The sequence below is a fragment of the Lactuca sativa genome, chromosome 7, assembly GCF_002870075.4.
Source record: "Lactuca sativa cultivar Salinas chromosome 7, Lsat_Salinas_v11, whole genome shotgun sequence".
Classification (NCBI taxonomy): domain Eukaryota; kingdom Viridiplantae; phylum Streptophyta; class Magnoliopsida; order Asterales; family Asteraceae; genus Lactuca; species Lactuca sativa.
This window is the reverse complement of record NC_056629.2, coordinates 172,520,285-172,542,472: the sequence shown is the minus strand read 5'-3', so window position 1 is coordinate 172,542,472 and position 22,188 is coordinate 172,520,285. Positions and strand designations below refer to the sequence as shown.

At 41.7% G+C, this 22,188-nt stretch overlaps 2 long non-coding RNA genes across 2 annotated transcripts; one reads left to right on the top strand and one right to left on the bottom strand.

Annotated features, from left to right (window-relative positions):
• Positions 1 to 5,404: 5,404 nt before the first annotated feature.
• On the bottom strand, positions 5,405 to 16,056 carry LOC128127067 (uncharacterized). Its single transcript, XR_008225117.1, has 3 exons — positions 15,684 to 16,056; positions 9,763 to 10,970; positions 5,405 to 5,933 (listed from the first exon to the last, which is right to left on the bottom strand). It is a non-coding gene; the product is annotated as an uncharacterized LOC128127067 (long non-coding RNA).
• A 12-nt stretch (positions 16,057 to 16,068) lies between these two features.
• On the top strand, positions 16,069 to 17,302 carry LOC111902822 (uncharacterized). The gene is made up of 2 exons (XR_002853968.3): positions 16,069 to 16,552; positions 16,765 to 17,302. It is a non-coding gene; the product is annotated as an uncharacterized LOC111902822 (long non-coding RNA).
• The last annotated feature ends 4,886 nt before the right edge of the window (positions 17,303 to 22,188 follow it).

Here is a 22,188-nt window from a genome sequence, read left to right as displayed (position 1 = left end):
CAAACTGACGGTCAAAAATCGTGACCCTCTGCCTCGCATAGACGATCTATTTGACCAACTGCAAGGGGCGAACTATTTTTCCAAAATTAATCTGAGATCCGGATATCACCAGTTACGAGTACTAGAGGAGGATGTGTCGAAGACAGCCTTCCGAACTCGTTACGGACATTACGAGTTCGTGGTGATGCCATTCGATTTGACCAATGCGCCCGCAGTCTTCATGGATCTGATGAATAGAGTATGCTGACCTTACTTGGATCAGTTCATAATCGTTTTCATTGACGACATCCTGATCTACTCCCGAAGTAAGGAAGAGCATGGCGATCACCTGCGACAAGTCCTAGGGACATTACGAAAGGAGAAACTTTATGCAAAGTTCTCGAAATGTGAATTTTGGATCCGAAGAGTAGAATTCTTAGGACACGTGGTAAGCGAAGAGGGAATCCACGTGGACCCATCCAAAATTAAAGCCATTGAGAACTGGTCAGCACCGAAGACGCCTACTGAAATTCATCAATTTCTAGGTCTCGCTGGCTACTACCATAGATTCATTCAGAACTTCTCCCGAATAGCGAAACCTCTTACAACCCTGACCCAGAAAGGCGTGGCCTTTGACTGGGAAGAGAAACAAGAAAGAGCGTTCCAAACGCTCAAACGAGCCTTGTGCACCGCGCCAATACTATCCCTTCCCAAAGGTATACAAGACTTCGTAGTCTATTGCGATGCATTGAATCAAGGGCTCGGGTGTGTTCTGATGCAGCGAGGAAAGGTCATCGCCTACGCCTCGAGACAATTGAAGACACACGAGGTTAACTACACGACCCACGATCTTGAACTAGGAGCAGTGGTGTTTGCTCTGAAGATCTGGAGACATTACTTGTACGGAACGAAAAGCACTATCTTTACCGACCACAAGAGTTTACAACACATTTTCGATCAGAAGGAGCTCAACATGAGACAACGACGGTGGGTCAAGCTACTCTGTGACTACGAATGCGATATTCGTTATCATCCGGGTAAAGCCAACGTAGTAGCAGACGCCCTAAGTCGGAAGGAATATTTTGGTCGCAAAGTCAAGTCATTGTCAATAACCATCCATTCGCACTTGTCTAGTCAAATTCAGGCGGCCCAACTTGAAGCCATCAAACCTGAAAATGTGACGAGTGAATCCCTTAGAGGAATGGACAAGAATTTAGAAGCCAAGGGTGACGGAGCCTTATATTTCATGAACCGAATCTGGACACCGAAACACGGTGGTTTCCAAGACTTGGTCATGACCGAGGCGCACAACACTCGGTATTCCGTCCACCCAGGTTCAGATAAGATGTATCTGGATCTTAAAAAGCTATACTGGTGGCCTAATATGAAAGCAGAGATTGCTACCTTCGTAAGTAAATGTCTTACTTGCGCAAAGGTTAAGGTCGAGTACCAGAAGCCCTCTGGTTTATTGCAACAACCAGAGATTCCAGAATGGAAGTGGGAGTGGATTGCTATGGATTTCATAACCAAGTTGCCCAAGACAACGGGTGGAATTGATACCATATGGGTCATCGTCGATAGATTGACCAAGTCTGCGCACTTCCTGCCTATCAAAGAAACTGACAAGATGGAGAAAATTACGAGAACATACATTAGGGAAATCGTACGGATACATGGTGTACCTATGTCCATTATCTCCGATAGAGATAGTAGGTTCACCTCAAGATTCTGGCAATCACTACAACATTCCTTAGGAACAAGGCTAGACATGAGCACAGCCTACCATCCACAGACCGACGGACAAAGTGAGAGGACCATCCAAACACTGGAAGATATGTTGCGAGCCTGCGTGATTGACTTTGGGAAGGCATGGGATACTCATTTACCCCTTGTCAAGTTTTCCTATAATAACAGTTATCAAACGAGCATCAAGGCTGCTCCATTTGAAGCTCTCTACGGCCGAAAGTGCAGATCTCCTCTGTGCTGGGCTGAGGTGGGTGATACCCAATTAGCCAAGGGGCAAGCTTCCGACAATACTCTCACCGGTCAGGAAATCATTCGGGAAACGACAGAGAAAATCGTTCAGATCCGTGAACGATTAAAAGCCTCTAGAGACCGACAGAAGAGCTACGCTGATAAACGAAGAAAATCTTTGGAGTTTCAGGTGGGAGACAAATTCCTACTCAAAGTCTCACCCTGGAAGGGCTTGATACGCTTCAAAAAGCGTGGGAAGCTTAATCTGAGGTACATAGGGCCTTTTGAGATTCTTGCAAGAGTCGGCCCCGTAGCTTACAAACTCGACCTACCCGACGCACTTCGTAACGTACATTCTACATTCCACGTATCTAACTTGAAAAAGTGTCTGTCCGACGAGACTCTTGTAATCCCACTCGACGAGATCGAGATCAACGAGAGCCTCAACTTCGTGGAAGAACCTGTAGAGATCATGGACCGTGAGGTCAAGCAGACAAATCAAAGCCGTATCCCTATCGTGAAGGTTCGCTGGAACGCCAAGCGAGGACCGGAATTCACTTGGGAACGCGAGGATCAGATGAAACTGAAATACCCTCATCTTTTCGCTTAATTATTTGTAACTTCTTGTTTGCTCAAATTCTAATTTCGGGACGAAATTCCTTCTAACGGGGGGATGATGTGACAACCCGAAATTTCCATTTTGTACGAACATTAACTATTCAATAGAAGCTAGTCCAGTTTCAATGAACTTCAGACTTTTCCGAATAAGTTTGTGTACATTAGGGTTTACATTTAAGGAGATATAAGGAGAGTGGATGCTCATGGGATTGTGAAACTTGAACATTTCAACACTTCATCATGTTAGAGTCCAATTCCAGAATAAAATATTTTCTGCCAAAATATTTCAGGACTATAAATAGAATTCTAAATTAAATTATTCATTATTCACATTTCCAACTAGAGAAAAGCCATATTCTCTCTCACGGATCTTCGGGTTTTCATCCCAAATCGTGAGTACACTTCTCTAGTTGTGTTATAATGTTTGTTTTATGCTTATTAACATAGATTACATGACAAATATGTAAGATCCGGGAGTTTACCGCCCAAGAACGTTCTTGGGGAGTAAACTCCAAAACGAAGCCTAAGAGCCACCTAGTCCCATTTCCTTGTTAGATAACCAGTTAAGGACATTATGTATGAACATTTGAGGCTAAAACACGATCAAGATCACCTAGTTTTAGGAGTTTACGGCTCAAGAGTTTTCTTGGACCGTAAACACCTTTTTCAAGGGCTTAAAGTGCCCTAAACACTCCTAAGACTTTAAGACAATAACCCTCTATTACTTGTAGCTTGAATGGGGAGTGAAACACATCAAAATCATCCCTAAAAGGGAGTTTACGGCCAAGGATATGCTCTTGGGTGGTAAACTCCAAGTAAAGGCACCAAAGTGTGCCTAAAGTCCCCTTTAGCCTTAAACAAAAGTCTAGAATTTGTCCTTTCTGTGCAAGAGGCTTAAATGAATTAAAACACCCACCCCATAGGAGTTTACGGCCGTAAACTCTAGGGGATATGGTCTTTAGGCCGTAAACTCCTCAAAGGAGCATTCAAAGGCCCTAAACTACCTAAAGGATTAAACCACCAATGCTAGGCTTATTCTAGAATTCATTTAACACTTTAAAACACCCAAAACCACCAAGTCAAGAGTTCACGGTCGTAAACTCAAGGGTTTACGACCGTAAACTCCAAAGGTGGGGTTTGTTGGGTGGTAAACTCTTATTCTAGGTTCTTGGAAGCTTTAAACCCCTTTAGCTTGTCCCATAACAACTTAGATGCAACCGTAAGGACCTATAACACTTATACAAAGTGTTTACATGTTCCTAAGTGTCCCAACTTATTTCATTAAGTTATTATTTGGCTAATTAGTTATATATATATATATATATATATATGCTTATTATATGATAACTAGGCTCGTGCGTGTGAACAAGTCTCCGTTTGCCACCTAGCAGCGGTATCCGACACTACAATCCAAACCACTCACCACAAGTGAGTTCATACCCCTTTAATTAACCTTTGAAATACTTTTAAATGTTTTAAATACTTTATGGGGGGGGGGGGGGAAATACAAGTTCAATGCTTATAGTTATTGAAATCAATCACATGTGATTGCATTAATCACATGTGATTAATAACTAGAAAACCAATGATTTTATCACTGTTCAAATTGTTTATAAAACTGCTTTACTTCAAAATGTTTTACAAACTCTTTTACTTACCAAATACTTTTATTTAAACTTTGTTATACTTCTTATAAATTGCATGCCCATATATGTATAGATATATAAGCAATGTTTAAAGGGCTTAGGAAGGCCATCCGCCCTATTTCCTTTTTCTCGATTTGGATGTGGTCTGGTGGGATTTCGGGTGACCATCCGAAGGTCGTTTCAATATTAGTTATATATCAATTATACATATATATAGACATAAAAGTACTTCCATATTCATGCGTACTATACACATCACTAGTAAGTTACCATCGAGGTAACACAGGATCATACTACTACAACTTCTAGATCAATGAGTCAGTTCATTCATGATTCTATACATTACATTACTACGAGAACATATACAACTATACTAGAAAGAGAACATATACAACTATACTAGAAAGAGAACATATACAACTATACTAGGAGGAGAACATATACAACTATACTAGAGGAAGAACACATACAACTACACTAGAACGGTTCATTACATTACATATACTAGAATACGTTAATTACTTTGATTTAAATCGGAGCATGACTTAAATGTCATGACTCGAGTTGTGGCCAGAGTCTCTTGGAGGGAGAGCGTGAGTTTGCGTATAGATCTATACTGGATTGAAAATCCTACACCTCGCTGCTAGCTAAAGTGGGACCTGCAGGTCTGAGGGTGCCAAACGTCATTTCGTTATTACGACCATTCATTATGTCGTTGTTACTAGTCGATAGTATGGTGGAATTTATCACATAATGCCTTAATATAAAATCCGGTTTAAGGTAGTTAGTACCGCAATAGTTCCTATAATACAACACTACAGTACTACAAAGATTTACCCATTACATATTTTTAGTGATTATTTCACTCAAACTTTAATGTACAAACTATATTTTGTTAAATGATAGTTACACTTGGGAAATTACACACTTTTACAACAACGAGCATACAAACCCGTTAAGCCTTGGTAGAAGGCTACTTTAATAGAAAATATAGGTTTTTCTAAGAGATTTAAACTTTTTCAAACACTTACATACATTTTACAAACTTACATTTGAGACACTTTCAAACGTTTTGATAACAAACATCGACACTAAAATACTTATGAACTCACCAGCTTAATGCTGATAAACTCTTTCAAAATAACTTGTATTCTCAGGTCATCAGTAGACAGGTACCGATGCCAGCTTTTGAGAAGATGGAGCGCATTCAAGACTCATCATATTATTTTGCTTGACATTATATTTTTGGTGTCTAAAACTGTACAGAACACGCTTGTATTAAAATTATATATTTAATGCAATGGATGATGTTGTTTGCTTATTTACATTTACTGTGTTGTGATACTGTACATGACGTCCTCCGCCCCAGAACGTTTCCGCCGTTCTTGGTTTTGGGGTGTGACATTTACCAAAGGCTCGGTTACTTATGGGCAGTTGGAAGTATAGTATTAATTTGAAATAACCATATTGACATGTTTTTTATTTGGATGATTCTTGCTCAAAATTGATGGTCATATGTGTAACGTCCCAAAATTCAAGACTAAAAATTTCTTTTAATAAAACATTACGTTAAGCAAATTCATCATTTCAAAACATAAACAAAGTATTAGTTTCCAAAATACATATTCGTTATCAGAGTAAACATTACCAGGCTGTCTAAACTATGGTGTGTGCCATGCGATCACTCCGAGCTCTTCCCTCCGCTACCGGAAGTACCTGAAAACAAAACTGAAAACCGTAAGCATGAAGCTTAGTGAGTTCCCCACCCTACCACATCCCATGCATAATCACATACTGCACATACCGGGCCACGCCCGCTATCCTGGGCCTCGCCCCCTACCTCGGGCCTCGCCCGCTACAACGGCCTCGCCGTCCCAGGCCCCGCCTGGCTTCGAGCCCCGCTCGGATACAAATCTGTTTCACTTAGGCCTCGCCTGTCACAGGGCCCCGAACACTAACATATAATAGCACATACACATATCACATAACATCACATAAGCTAAACACATACTAACGACTTCTTTTTCTAAGGCCTCGCCTATCTCTGGGCCCCGCCCTTGTCCTGCTACTGATGAGTCATGGAACCCCGTCCATACTCCCGATGATAGTGAGGTACGGGCCCAACCCACCCTCACTCCTTCCCTAACTTGGGCCTCGCCCCTGCTTTGCTGCTACTGAGATGTGGAACACCATCCACACTCTACTATTGGTGAGATACGGGACCTCGCCCACACTCACCTCCCTACCAGGCACACACAAATATCACACAGACAACAAGTATAAACTATCATTTAAACCATTCCTTGGGCACCCGCCCTCTATCATTGGACCTCGTCCCGAATATCATACTAGCATACTGGGCCTAGGGCTAACCCCTAGGTCTTCTACTCATAACTACATGGGCCGACATTGTGGCCGTAGACCCATTCATACACATGGAAACTCACCTGATACTGCTGAACTGCTGCTGCTAATTCCTTTGACCGCTACCTGACCACTGACTCCGGACTGCTGCTCCACTAGCTCCCCGAGCTACCAATATTAACATAACACTTAGTCTAACTGACCTTCGAAGGTCAACTAAGTCAACTCTTGTCAAAGTCAAAGTCCTGGTCAAAGTCAACCTTCCAGGTCAACCCTACTCACCGAGTCCACTTACTGACTCACCGAGTTCTTAAACTCAAAGTCCTTCCAATCGCGACTTGACTCGTCGAGTCAGCCCCTGACTCGCCGAGTCTACAGATTCCCGAATCCTGTCTTGACCAACTCACTGAGTCCTTGCTCGACTCGCTGACTCGAGTCTTAACTCGAAGGGTTTGGGACTACGCGACCTGACTCGCCGAGTCTAAGAACAGACTCGCCGAGCACAAGGCAATCTTCATCCAACTCGCCGAGTTGTTCATCCAACTCGCCGAGTTCATGCCCATCTTCATCCGGCTCGACGAGCTGTTCATCCCACTTGTCGAGTTCCTCCTTATCTTCATGCTACTCGCCGAGTCCACTCGAAGGACTCGCCGATTCCATTCGGATCGGCTTACATGCAGAGGACTTTGTAGTCATGCATGGACTCCAAACTGTAGATCTACCCTTCCCAAGCCTATCCCCCACGTAAAGTTGCAAACTTTACGTGTAGAGAAGGAGATCTAGGCACAATCCACCATAAACTAGGGTTTAAGGCCAAAGGGGCTCCAAAATCGACTCAAGGGCTGATACTTTATGCTTCCCCAGCTCATAACACACTTGGATCTGAAGTAGCAACTCCAGATCCGGCTTCTAGCTCACTTGGGTGGCAAACCATGGCTTAAAAGCCCCAAATCTCACAACCATAGAAGGTCTAAAAGAGAGAAACAACTTATTACCTTCAGATACTCAGAAATGTTTCCCAAATCTTCAGATCCAAGACCACTTCTTGAAGCCTCAATGATTTCCCCTTCTTCTTCTTCCTTCAAATCACTCAATATGGCTTGGGAGCTTGAATGGGCAACAATGGGGTTTGGGGTTCGATGCTCTGGGTGCAAGAGGCAGTAAAGGGACCCTAGGAAGGAGGTTAAGGCGTTTATAAAGGCTCCAAGTCCCGAATTTAGGGTTTTCCTCGCACAGACTAGACTCGCCGAGTCACCTTGGCCGGCTCGCCGAGTTGGTCACTTACTCCTCGACTCGGATCCCGCTCGGACTCGCCGAGTCCCTCCTTGGACTCGCCGAGTCGACCCCTACACTTAGGGTTTTCTTTCCCTTTCTTGGCCTTCAAAACTTTGGGTGCTACAACTCTCCCCCACTTAAATTAAACTTCGTCCTCGAAGTTTACCATGGCCCACCGCCTGCGATCCGCCTCCAATACCCACCATTTATCCCAACACCAGCCGCCTATCTACGTTGGTCTTCCACCTGGTCATTCTGACTAACATAAACCTCGCGGTTAAACCTCGGGTCAAAGCTGACCCTGAACAACTTAGAAACAGAACTTACTCAACCGACAATCCTTCTGGTACTCACCGAGTACTGCACTGAACCCATAGGGGTTCTCCACTTCCTTCTTTGCGCGATTTCCTTGCCTCCCCAAGACAATGCTCCATAACCAACTATTTCCTCTGCAACTGCGCAGACCCTGTCTTCACCAATTCTATTAGTCCCGCTACTTCCAGTACGGGTCATTATCGCCAATATCCACTGGGCATTTCTTTCTACTACAATTTGGTGTTGAGCACCACACGATCAGCTAACTGAATTCCACCATACGCTGCATACTCGCACTGCCACTGACTGGCAATTCTGCTATTCCTCATCTGAGTTCCTGATGAACTGAGACCACCCTGGTCCCTACCAACCTATCAATGACTGGATTACCGACTCCCACCGGTATCTAGTCCCAACACCACCACTAGTCGCTCCCAGCGACTTCCAAAGAACTTCGATCACCTAAATGCTCAATCTACTCTGCCATTCAGGCACTACAAACCTGGGATTTTCGATCCCCTAACTTGACACTAAGGTCCCTACCAGGTCCCACCTGTGCTGCTAAAACTCACAGGCCTCGCCCACGGGTCCCACCCGCATCTATCCTTCTATTCCCACTAGTCTAATCACTCTTGCTCGGGCCTCGCCCACGGGTCTCACCCAACCATACTACCGAGCAACCCTGCTCCCTGGTCTCATTTACACTGCTAATCTCATACGGGCCTCGCCCACGGGTCTCACCCAACTATATCCTGGAGCGGCCTCTCCCAAGGTCTCACCTCTCTAGGGCTATACAGGCAAACTCCATATCATTCTCGTCCACTACCCATTCTTGATCCCTATCTGATCACTAGGAGATAAGGGCCTCGCCCCAACTCAGCTAACAAAACTACTAAGGAATGCTACGGCTTACCCGTAGTCTTACATCACCATCCATTGCTGACTACTAGAACGAAGGCACCCATGTGCCATTAGCTCTCAAGATCCTCATTCCGACTCCCCCGAGCCCTACGGGCGATCCACAACCTGAATTCTCAACCATAACCAACCATTACCATCACACACACTAGCTGATGGGGAGTTTCTCAAACTCCCAACCCTGAAATCCTCAATCTATGAAACGCTGAACTACTTCTCTTCCTTCTCGGAGGTTACGTACTCATTCTGGGTCTATGTGCTCCTCTCTGGGCACACCCGGAGGATTCTCCCCCACTACGATCCTGCTTACCCCTTGCTGCTCAATACTCAAAAGAGATCCCGATCTTTGCTACCACCCCATAACCCATCTACTGAGGAACCCAAGCCCGCCATAGCTAGGGATTTAGCCAATCCATCACAATCGCTGTACCACTCCGAACTTAGCGAGACGTACCAAATCTCTCCCAAGCATGCTATAGTTACTGCATCCTTCGAAACCTTCTTCAATAGAGCACATCCCCTAACTACCATACAAATATCCAAGGTATGCAGATGGCATATAACTCGATCACAATCAACCAATCAAAATAAAATACCTTTACCGATAATGATGCAGAACCATAACAATAAAATCATGCACAAATAAAAGAACTGAAAATGGGAAATTGCATACCTGCAACGTCCGGCGTTGCTCGCGTCTCCAAGGTCATCATCTGAAAAGCCCTGCTCCCTGCCACAGGTGCCTCTACCCGGCCTTGACGGCCATCCGTGATCCTCAAAGTTGCAGGGGCGGGTGCCATCACCCATCCTGCCGAAAACAAACTGGGACACTAGGCCTTCTTGTGGCCCCGCTGGTTGCAGTGGAAACATATCAAGTCTGATCCCTGCACGGCAGTAACAGTACAATCCCTGCTGAAATGGCCAGTCCGACCGCACTTGAAATAGCCAGACTCACCACCGCTACCACTCCTGCACGCGCCCCCGAGCGCCCTGCCACACTTTCCGCACCGACTGCGGTACTGATGATCCCTCGATCTCGAATCCGATCCCTTGGGCCTTTTGCCCGAACCCGCAGCTACCTGAACCTCATCCGGCTTCCTCTTCCGGATTTGCTCCAAATCAATTTCCCTTTCTCTAGCCCGAGAAATCATATCTTCCAGCGTCTTATAGCTGGATCTGCTCACGAACTCCCTGATGTCATCCCTCAACATCTCATGGTACCGAGCCTTCTTCATCTCCTCATCTGCGACATACTACGGCACAAGAAGAGCCCTCTCCCTGAACCTGGCGGTGATCTCCGCCACAGTCTCAGTAGTCTGCGTCAAATCCTGAAACTCTCGTGCCAGCTGCTGCACTTCAATAATCGGTGAAAACTCCGCCCTGAACCTGGCCGAGAAATCGCTCCAAGTCATCGCGTCCAACGCGACATCATCCCCCAAAGCATGACCAATCTCCTCCCACCAATCCCTCGCTCTGTCCTTCAGAAGACAGGAGGCGAGCCTAACCTTGTCCCCCTCGGGACACTTGCTCGTACGAAAAGCGTTGGCAACATCAGCCAACCATCTGCTGCTAGCAATGGGGTCCCTAGTCCCATGATAATCTGGTGCCCCGCAAGCCCTGAACTCTCGAAATGTCAAGGTACGCGCTCCCAACAAAGTCATCATCTCGGTACGGAAGGCTCCCAGCCTCTCATCCAAGATCTCCAGTATACCCTCCTTGACCATGCCAAAGATCACAGGAGTCTGAGCTAGAATATTACGTGTAACCTCAGCTGATATCAACTCTCTCATCCGCTCCTCGAGCTGCTCGGCCCCTAAACCCGAGCCTGATCCCTCTCTGGCGCCTGATCCACCCGCTGGTCTCTCTCGCAACGTCACCATGCTGAAACATATAACACAACCACTATCAGAAAACTCATCACTGCTGCGAGACCGAACACACCCCCTACTAGGTTCCCGGTCTTGTCTTGGCCCTTCCCGAATCAAGTACAGATCCTCTGCTTTCAGTAGTACAGGCCCATACTACCTTCCACATCTATCCGTACTTTCCTCAGGAATTTCTTTGACTCCACCAGGTCCCTTATCCACTACCACTGCTCCCAGCACTATCTCATCCTAGGCTTACCCTAGGGAAACCTCTGAATCAACTCAAACAGTCCTCAGCTGTTGAAGGTCTCCTTGTGATGCCAATTAGCCATCACCTGGATACCATCACATGTGACGAGGCTCAGATAATCCTTCAAGTAAAAGACTCGTCCCTACAACGGTTGGACTCAAACAAGAGTTGCGCAATAGGGCCAAATCCAGCACTCTGAGATTATTCAACCCTGATCACATGTGACGTGACGTATCCACCTAATGGCTAACTCCCATCACTCAAAATCCCACAATGCACAAAGCGAGCAGCATTCGGACAAGGGAAAAATCTAACCACAACATACTCAAGCAATCATATCCAAACAGCAAGAATCTGAACTAACATGCAACACAAGCTCATAAACTCAGGCATAACCTAAACAAGCTATCCTACTACTGTCTAATCAGCACTATCATGCAGCTCAAACACATATAATAGGCACATAAGGCATTATTCCTAGATCCTTAGTCCTTATCTAGCATACTGTTCTATTAACTGATAATCATAACATAAACTTGTATGGGTATTTTGGGGTACTTACTTGAGCTCGGCTGATTGCATGCACCACACCCCTTTTTCTCTTTTCAAAAAAAATTTCTTTCTGAATTCTTTTTGCTTTTCTACAACTGTTTTTCGTTCTCAAAAATTCTTTTTACAAAACTGTCTTTTCATTTTTGGAAACTTTTTATCTGACCCCTCAGTTTGAGTTCAAGCACACCCGAGAGTATGCCCGAATCCCTCAAACCAAGGCTTTGATACCAACTTGTAACGTCCCAAAATTCAAGACTAAAAATTTCTTTTAATAAAACATTACGTTAAGCAAATTCATCATTTCAAAACATTAACAAAGTATTAGTTTCCAAAATACATATTCATTATCAGAGTAAACATTCCCAGGCTGTCTAAACTATGGTGTATGCCATGCGATCACCCCGAGCTCTTCCCTCCGCTACCGGAAGTACCTGAAAACAAAACTGAAAACCGTAAGCATGAAGCTTAGTGAGTTCCCCACCCTACCACATACCATGCATAACCACACACTGCACATACTGGGCCACGCCCGCTATCCTGGGCCTCGCCCCCTACCTCGGGCCTCGCCCGCTACAACGGCCTCGCCGTCCCAGGCCCCGCCTAACTTCGAGCTCCGCTTCGATACAGATCTGTTTCACTTAGGCCTTGCCTGTCACAGGGCCCCGCCCACTAACATATAATAGCACATACACATATCACATAACATCACATAAGCTAAACACATACTAACGGCTTCTTGTTCTAAGGCCTCGCCTATCTTTGGGCCCCGCCCTTGTCCTGCTACTGATGAGTCATGGAACCCCGTCCATACTCCCGATGATAGTGAGGTACGGGCCCAACCCACCCTCACTCCTTCCCTAACTTGGGCCTCGCCCCTGCTTTGCTGCTACTGAGATGTGGAACACCATCCACACTCTACTATTGGTGAGATACGGGACCTCGCCCACACTCACCTCCCTACCAGGCACATACAAGTATCACACGTACAACAAGTATAAACTATCATTTAAACCATTCCTTGGGCACCCGCCCTCTATCATTGGACCTCGTCCCGAATATCATACTAGCATACTGGGCCTAGGGCTAACCCCTGGGTCTTCTACTCATAACTACATGGGCCGGCATTGTGGCTATAGACCCATTCATACACAGGGAAACACACCTGATACTACTGAACTGCTGCTGCTAATTCCTTTGACCGCTACCTGACCACTGACTCCGGACTGCTGCTCCACTAGCTCCCCAAGCTACCAATATCAACATAACACTTAGTCTAACTGACCTTCAAAGGTCAACTAAGCCAACTCTTGTCAAAGTCAAAGTCCTGGTCAAAGTCAACCTTCCAGGTCAACCCTACTCGCCGAGTCCACTTACTGACTCGCCAAGTTCTTAAACTCAAAGTCCTTCCAATTGCGACTTGACTCGCCGAGTCAGCCCCAGACTCGCCGAGTCTACAGATTCCCGAATCCTGTCCTGACCAACTCACTGAGTCCTTGCTCAACTCGTTGACTCGAGTCTTAACTCGAAGGGTTTGGGACTACGCGACCTGACTCGCCGAGTCTAAGAACAGACTCGCCGAGCATAAGGCAATCTTCATCCAACTCGCCGAGTTGTTCATCCAACTCGCCGAGTTCATACCCATCTTCATCCGACTCGACGAGCTGTTCATCCCACTCGTCGAGTTCCTCCTTATCTTCATGCTACTCGCCGAGTCCACTCGAAGGACTCGCCGATTCCATTCGGATCGGCTTACATGCAGAGGACTTTGTAGTCATGCATGGACTCCAAACTGTAGATCTACCCTTCCCAAGCCTATCCCCCACGTAAAGTTGCAAACTTTACGTGTAGAGAAGGAGATCTAGGCACAATCCACCATAAACTAGGGTTTAAGGCCAAAGGGGCTCCAAAATCGACTCAAGGGCTGATACTTTATGCTTCCCCAGCTCATAACACACTTGGATCTGAAGTAGCAACTCCAGATCCGACTTCTAGCTCACTTGGGTGGCAAACCATGGCTTAAAAGCCCCAAATCTCACAACCATAGAAGGTCTAAAAGAGAGAAACAACTTATTACCTTCAGATACTCAGAAATGTTTCCCAAATCTTCAGATCCAAGACCACTTCTTGAAGCCTCAATGATTTCCCCTTCTTCTTCTTCCTTTAAATCACTCAATATGGCTTGGGAGCTTGAATGGGCAACAATGGGGTTTGGGGTTCGATGCTCTGGGTGCAAGAGGCAGTAAAAGGACCCTAGGAAGGAGGTTAAGCCGTTTATAAAGGCTCCAAGTCCCGAATTTAGGGTTTTCCTCGCACAGACCAGACTCGCCGAGTCGGTCACTTACTCCTCGACTCGGATCCCGCTCGGACTCGCCGAGTCCCTCCTTGGACTCACCGAGTCGACCCCTAAACTTAGGGTTTTCTTTCCCTTTCTTGGCCTTCAAAACTTTGGGTGCTACAATATGGGAATATGGAAATGTTTTGTCACACCCTCGACCGAGACGACGAAATGCATCGGGCTGTGCGACTAAGTTCATGGATCACCAGTAAACCGAATATATAGCACAAGAACAAATATAAACAAAATAGCAATTATGTTCGATCTTGATATTTGAATACAAGGTTTTTACAAATAATAATACACGAATTGCCCTAATAGATAGGCATATAATACAACATCAAGTAAACTAGGTCACCTATAATCTAATATGTCTTGAATGTCTGTTTAGTAATTTCCTGTGAATACATGTAGTTTTGAGGGTCAACACAAGGTTGGTGAGTGTTACAGGTTTTTTGCTAAAAGCAGTAATACTTTTAATAAGTCTAAAAAGTATTATCTTTGTACGTATGACAATAGCTAAAAAAGTGTTTGCAATGAGTCTTAAAAAGCCCAAAATGTATTTTTGTATAAGTAAATCCATACTTTACACTATGTTTGTAATAAATCCTTTAAAGCAAAAATGTATCTTTTGTATAAGTAAATCCATACTTTAAACTGTGTTCGTAATAAACCTTTAAATATCCTTGAAAACCAAATTGTTATGTTACATAAGTAATTCCATACTTAAAAATAGTTTTGAAAGCAACCAAGCCCATGGTTATAGTGAGACACAATGATATTCTAGTTAATGTTTTTAGTGAGTCCTATAACCAAGCTATATGACTTGAGTGTACCCCCTTACAATGCTTCATTGGACGTTGTAGTAAAAATTGCAGACACTTATCACCCGCTTCGATTGATCGATCGAGAGTTGTAGCTAGCAACTGCAGGTGGGGATGTCAACCCCATATTGATCTATACATATGTATCTCGCTTCGATGTATTTAAACTCAGTTAATGAATAACAAAACTTCTCACTAAAAGTCCCTTAACTAAAAAGTTTGTGAATAACTCTCAGCCCTAACTTAATTGTGATTAAGTCACCAGGCATAATGAATATCGTTGTATAATGCTTATAAAAGCCGAGTATGTTTGACATATATGTAAAAGTGTAATGACCTTGCTTTTATAAAAATGAGTGTTTCAAATTAATGAACATATGTACATGTATAAACATGGCGTATTTAAATATATAAATAAACATGTTTAATAATAGCTTGAATCCTTGAAATACTACAAAGTTTCATGACGTACTTGTTATAATATGCAATGTCACATAAAAATCATGTAATTTTGTATCATGTAGCATTTGTTGTGTGAAATTGTTATTTCACAATAAAATAACCATAATACGTATACGAAAAATTTATATTAGTTTATTCGTAACAAGATTGTAAATTGTTAAATAATAATATTTTTATAAACTATTTCTATTGTATTTTCGCATAAAAAGGTAATTGGTTTGTATAAACAAAATAATTAGGCACATGTATCCCCCCTTTCCCCCATCGAAATAATTAAAATATTTAAAATGGGTCTTAAGCACTTACATTCGTTGCGTGAGTTCCAATCGTTCGAATTCGGTTTCTTTGAGAAGCTTGACGTGAGAAACCGTAAATCCATAATTCTTGAACTTTGAAATACTCTCGGGACCATTTCGTAACAAATATAAACTATTAGGGGTTATTTGGTAATTTAATTAACTTAAATAGGTCTGATTTGGTTAAAATAATTCAGGGGAGGGGTTGTTTTGGATAAATGGTTTCAATGGTTTAGGACTGGGTTGATCTTGTAAGGTATTTGTCAAATGAAGGGTTATTATGTTACTTTATCAAAGTCAAATGATTGTTAGGGTTGATTGTAATATTAACACAACAGAGGGGTTTTTTGTTTTACTATTTGATAAAAATGTGGGACTAATCTGCTGGATTAGGCTAATTCAATCGAAATAGGGAAAAAAGGGATCTCCGTTTTCTTCAAGTCAAGAAAAAAAGAACAGCCGATCGAAGGAAAACAAGAAGCGGTCATGAACAGGCGACATTCTCCAATCGAAAGACGAGGGAGGTCGTCGTCTCCGGGATTGGTGAGGCCGAAGCAACGTAGCTTCCCTCTTCTTGTCCCGCTGCGAGGCGTGAAGTCCGGGAGTCTCAAGCAGAAGTAGCACTGAAGCAGGCGTGTTTTCAGTGATCAATCGCGAGATGGATTATTGTCTCCGGGGTTCGACGGCCGAAGGGGAGAAGCAGCGAAGGGTCAGGTATCGCCAGCAGCAGCAGTGACGAAGGCGGGGTGTTGGCGTCGTTGCTCGGTCTAAGGGTGAACGGGGAATGCAAGGAAAACTACCTATGAGGTGAACTCGAAGGGATAATGGTCCAATCGATGGAACAGATGGTGAGGAGGCGTTGGTCTCCAGCGATTTTAGGTAATGGATGGGGCTACTTCTGCAACTCCTTCGGTCTTCGTCGTTTTTTTTTTTTTTTTTTGATTGCTTCACAGTAATGAACAGAATCTAAGTGGGTGTTTGGGATTTAATTTTTGACAGAAAATGGATAGAATTGAGTTTGTGTTTGGGTTTGATTGTTTGGCATAAATCGATGGATGAAATTTGTGTTTGGGTTTTGCCTTTGATTGCAGGGAAAGAAGATAGATCAACACAAGGATATCTAGGGTGTTTGGTTTTGGTTCCTGGCTAAAAATCAAAGAAGAATAAAGAACACTAACAAAAGATATTCAAGGTTGTTTTGATTTTGAGTTTTTTGATAGACACCAATAGGGGAAATGGGTTTGATGTTCTTAGTCCATTTTTGAGATTGGATCGATGATTATCAGTACACAATACCATACTTGTATAGAAATATCATTGTTTATGTAAATTTTACGGTTGTGTTTGAATGTTCTAACAGTGAAGAAGGAGTGCACGGTTCAATTTAGAAAGGGAAAGCAAACACTCAATTAGTTGTACAAAATATAACTTAGAAAGGCAACACTCAATCAATTGTACAAAATATAGCTTAGAATAATTTGGCTGTCGTTATTTATGTCTTTATTTATTTATTTATTATTTGTATTTGGTAGATTAAATAGATGTATTTGTGTATGTGTTGTAAAATCGTAATTTTGTGTACATTTAACTTTTTGGAATTGTATATGAAATCTTCAATTTGATTTTTAATAGTATAAAATACTATTGTAGCATGGGTGCAAGTACGCATTATATGTAATTAATTTCAATGTATGTTTTTCTCTCATCCATATTATTGTGTATAATATAAGTGTTCAAATTCTCATATATGTAGCAATTGGTATTTGAAAAATGACATAGATTTATAAAAATATATATATATATATATATATATATATATATATATATATATATATATATATATATATATATATATATATATATATATATATATATATTTATTATTGTTATAAAATTTTAATTATATAGCATATAGGCATTTTGATTACACGAATAATTTCAATCTTTATCTTTTGAAGTCGCATACGACACCAAAAATATACATACATATATACAAAAATATACATACATATATAGTGGTGTTGTCATTATACAACTTATAAACATTTTTCACAATAATAACTACCATACATTTTATATATATTTATTTAATATGATGTCTACCTTGATTCTCGTGCCCTTTTCTCGATTCATATAAAATTTCTAAAAGTATTTGCTTAATGTGTGGGTCGTGATGATTCCAAAAATACAGACGGAACTGAATTCTATTATCCTGGTCTCCATGAAATAACAGTTAAATTTTGCGTTTAATTATACTAAAAACATCTGATTTTTTTTTATCTTTTACCAATATTTTTATGAAAAATATTTCAAATATGTAATTAAATACTAGGCCATAGCGTGATTCCAAAAATGCTTTCGGAATATCTATCTGAGGTGTGCAAGTCTCTCAACGGATAGAAACGATTTTAGCGATTTTAAGAAAATCAGTATTATATCGGTTTTGGATTTTTAACACGGTCGTATATTTTGCATACAAACTCCATTTTGGACGTTATTTATATTTTACGAATCAAGGAAATACGTACAACGAGACTAGAGTGTTTGTATTTCTCATAATTATGTAATGCAAAATTTTAGTTTTTCAGTCGTATTCCTAAGGTTGCAGTTTGAGCTATTTCACTTATTTGTCATATTATATATTTGGAAGTAACATATCGTCTGGTATCTTATAATAGTTGAAATAACTCATTTGTTTTACATTAGAGACACTAAAACTAAATAAGTCAAATTACCAAAATATTTATTGTGAACTTGACCGTTCACACTCTTTGACATAAATTCTGGGATGTCAAATTACATCCCCGTTAATGGAATTTTATCTCGAAATTAATATGTTCTAGAATATTTTATTCCATTATCATTTCAACCCATTATCGTTTTGTTCCATTATCGTTTCGTCCATTAGTGGGGGATGCACCGTTAAAAAAATTGCGGATATTTTTGTTTCATTTGGTCCTCACGTTCCCAAGTAAACTTCGACTCTCTACAAGATTTCCATTGGACGTTTGCTATAGGAATACAAATTTGTTCTGAGGCTTTTGTTTTCTTGATCCACGATCTCCCCTGGTTCCTTTACCAAGTGAAGTTTAGTGTTGACCTGGATCTCATTGAGAGGAAAGACAAGGTTCTCATTAGAGTGATACATTTGAAATTACATACATGGGAGGTGTCATGAACGTTATTTAGTTCTTGAGGTGAATTGAGTTTGTAATCCATCGGACCAATCTTTCCTAGGATTTCACAAGGTCCGATATAACGGGGGTTTAATTACCTCGTTTTCCTAAATCTAATGATATTTTCTATAATGCGACCTTTAGTAGGACATGGTCTCTTACTTTGAATACTAAGGATTGGCGTGTTAAGTCAGCATGGCTTTTCTGTCGACTACGTGTGGCAATTAATCTTCATTTACTTGAACGATCTTCTACGTTGTTTCATGAATAATCTCATGGCTAGTGAGTAGAGAATCTCAACCTGGTTTTTTTTCTTTTGCTATTTGGGTATCTCCAACTTCTGTCCAACGTATTAAAGAACAAGATCTACGTTGGACAAGGCCTCGAATGGCAGTGCCTTTATGCTAGTGTGTTAAATGTTGTTATATGAAAACTCAAATAGTGGTGAGTGAGTATCTCATGCATTACTGAAGTCCATCCCACAAGCGGAGGTTGTCCTTCAAAGTTTGAATCGTTCGTCCGTTTGAGGATGATATGCAGTACTCACGTCGAGATTGGTTTCTAGGAACCCTTGTAATGATTGCTGAAATCTGGAAGTGAGTATGTTATATCGGTCCAAGATAATAGATACTGGCACACCGTGAAGTCTGAGTACTTCTTTGAGATAGGTCCTGGTGAGTTTCTACATCTTGTCGGTTTCTCTGATGGCTAGGAAATAAGGGGACTTGATTAAATATTCAACCATAACCCAAAGGGTGTCATAATCGTCTTATGTTCTTGGAAACTTTTTTATGAAGTTCATGGTTATTCTTTCTCTTTTCTATTCTGGGATTGACGGTTATTGTAGTACTACTTATGACTTTTGGTGCTCTACATTGACTTTGGAGCAAGTCAAGCAGTTCCTGTTATAGGTGGCAATCTCTACATTAATGTTGGGTTACCAATAAAGCTTCTTGAGATTGAGATACATCTTATCTGTTCCGAGACATATTGAATATCTCAATTTATGAGATTCGTTTAGAACTAGAATCCTGACTTCACCAAACTTTGGGGTCCAAATTAGGTTCAAGAAACATCGTGTTCCGTCTTCATTGAGTTCGGACTGTTTGTTCATACCTCATAGGTTTTCTTATCCGATACTCTCGGGTTTGAGTGCTTCTAGTTAAGCATCACGAATTTGGGTGGTGAGATTAGAGTGGATGGTTTGGGTTAGAGCCTTTACACAAAGTGGGTTTGCTTTTTCTTTTCTGCTTAAAGTGTCTACTACGACATTTGATTTACCATGAATATGCGCATTCATAATCATTTATCAATTCGACACACTTTTTGTTGTCTCATAGTGAGCTCCTTCTGGTCGAAAATGTTTTGGAGGATTGTATGGACGGTGAACACAACACACTTTGTTCAGGAGAGGTAGTGTCTCCAAATCTTTAAGGAAAACACTATAGCTCTTAACTCTAATTAGTGGGTAATGTAGTTGGTTTTATTTGGCTTGAGTTGTCTGGATGGATATGCAATTACATTATTCCTTTGGATCAGTACGCATCCTAACCTTTGGCGATAGGCGTTACAGAATACTACAAAGTCTTTTGTTCCTTCTGGATGAGACAAAATTGGTGCAGTGCACAACAATTGTTCAATTTCTAGAAGGCAAACTCTTGTCTGTCTCCCAAATAAAACCTTTTGTCCTTTTTGGTTAGAGTAATGAAAGGCTCGGCTATCTTGGAGAAGTGATTGTACCGAGTCCTGAATGTCGTCTTTGGAATGTATGTTTCTTACACTCTGAGTTGGTGGTAGTCGGATCTTAGATTTGTCCTTAAGTAGTAATGAGACCCTTGTAGTTGTCCAAACAGGTCATCGATCCTCGGAAAGTGGATATTAGTTCTTGATGGCGAGTTTGCTCCACTCTCGATAGTCGATGAACAACCTAAACGATCCATCCTTCTTTTTGATAACAATATTAGGGATCCTCATGGAGAGAATCTTAGCCAGATAAAGCCGTTGTCAATAAATTCTTGGAGTTCACTGGATAGTTCTTGTGTTTCCGAAGGAGCCCGACGATAAGGAGATATGGTAATTGGTGTTGCACCCAAGATTAGGTTAACTCCAAATTCGACTTGTCTGACTGGAGGTACTCTAGGTAAATCCTCTAAAAACACATCCGGGTAGTCGCACACTTATCGTATGTCTTTTATTTCGCTACCCCTGTCTTGCATATCCACCATGTGGGCGAAGAAAACGATGCGTCTCTTATGCAACCACCTTCTTGCCTTCATTCAAGAGATTATTCTTAGATTCTTTTTTTATTAGCCTCTGTAAATCATAAGGGTTTCATTGTTTCGTAAAGATAGTCGGGCGACTTTTTCGTAACACAATATCTCTGTTTGATGAAGTGATAACCAATCCATTGCGATGATCACTTCAAAACTTCCAAAGGCCGTAGTTATTAGGTTGACGTGAAATACATGGTTATTCAGGGCCTTTCCGTAAAACTTTGAGGTGTGACTTTTTAAGTTATAGATGTTGCAGACCATGCAATTTCCAACATGGTGAAAATTGCACTTGGTACAGTGGGGTAAAGTCCTAGAGTATGGTTTTGATAGAGTAAGAGTGTTTATGATTACAGTGTAAACAACCATAGGTTTTGGATTGGGTTTTTGGTGCTTGGAGTTCCCTTTTGACTTGCCATGGGGCTTCCTTTTTTGTACTCCCAACCTGGTTCTTTTCGATTTTTATGGTCATGGTACCCACACAGATACATTGTTCATTCATTTGATCAATTGCTTAGTACTGTCAAACTCCTTGTTCAAGGTTGGTCATTCACTGTTCCGGCATAAATAACATAGGTGTACATTATAGGTTTATATATGGTATGTCTTATGTATGGTACTAACCTTAATTAAGACGTTTGACCTAAAGGTTGAGTTGGCATTATTAGTTGGAGGCATGTTAGAATTTTATTAAGTGTTCTCTTCATGGGTCAGAGTATGTATAACTCTTATATATTATTGCTGGTGGGTTTGTAGTATTATTAAATTTTGTTTTGTACTCCAAGACTACCAATTACAGACGAGGGCCCTTCAAACCAGATTCTCTGTAAACTGAGTAGTCAAGAAGTAGTGTAATATATATTAATAATACTTTTATTAGAAACTAGTTGTTATAATTGTATTCCTATTTAATGGATATGAATTCTTTATAGCGAATTTAGCTATGATACCAATATGTCACACCCCCGACCGAGGCGGCGGAATATGTCGGGTTGTGCGACTATGTTCATGGATCATAGGTAAACTGAATATATAACACAAGTACAACAATAAAAAAATAGTAAATATG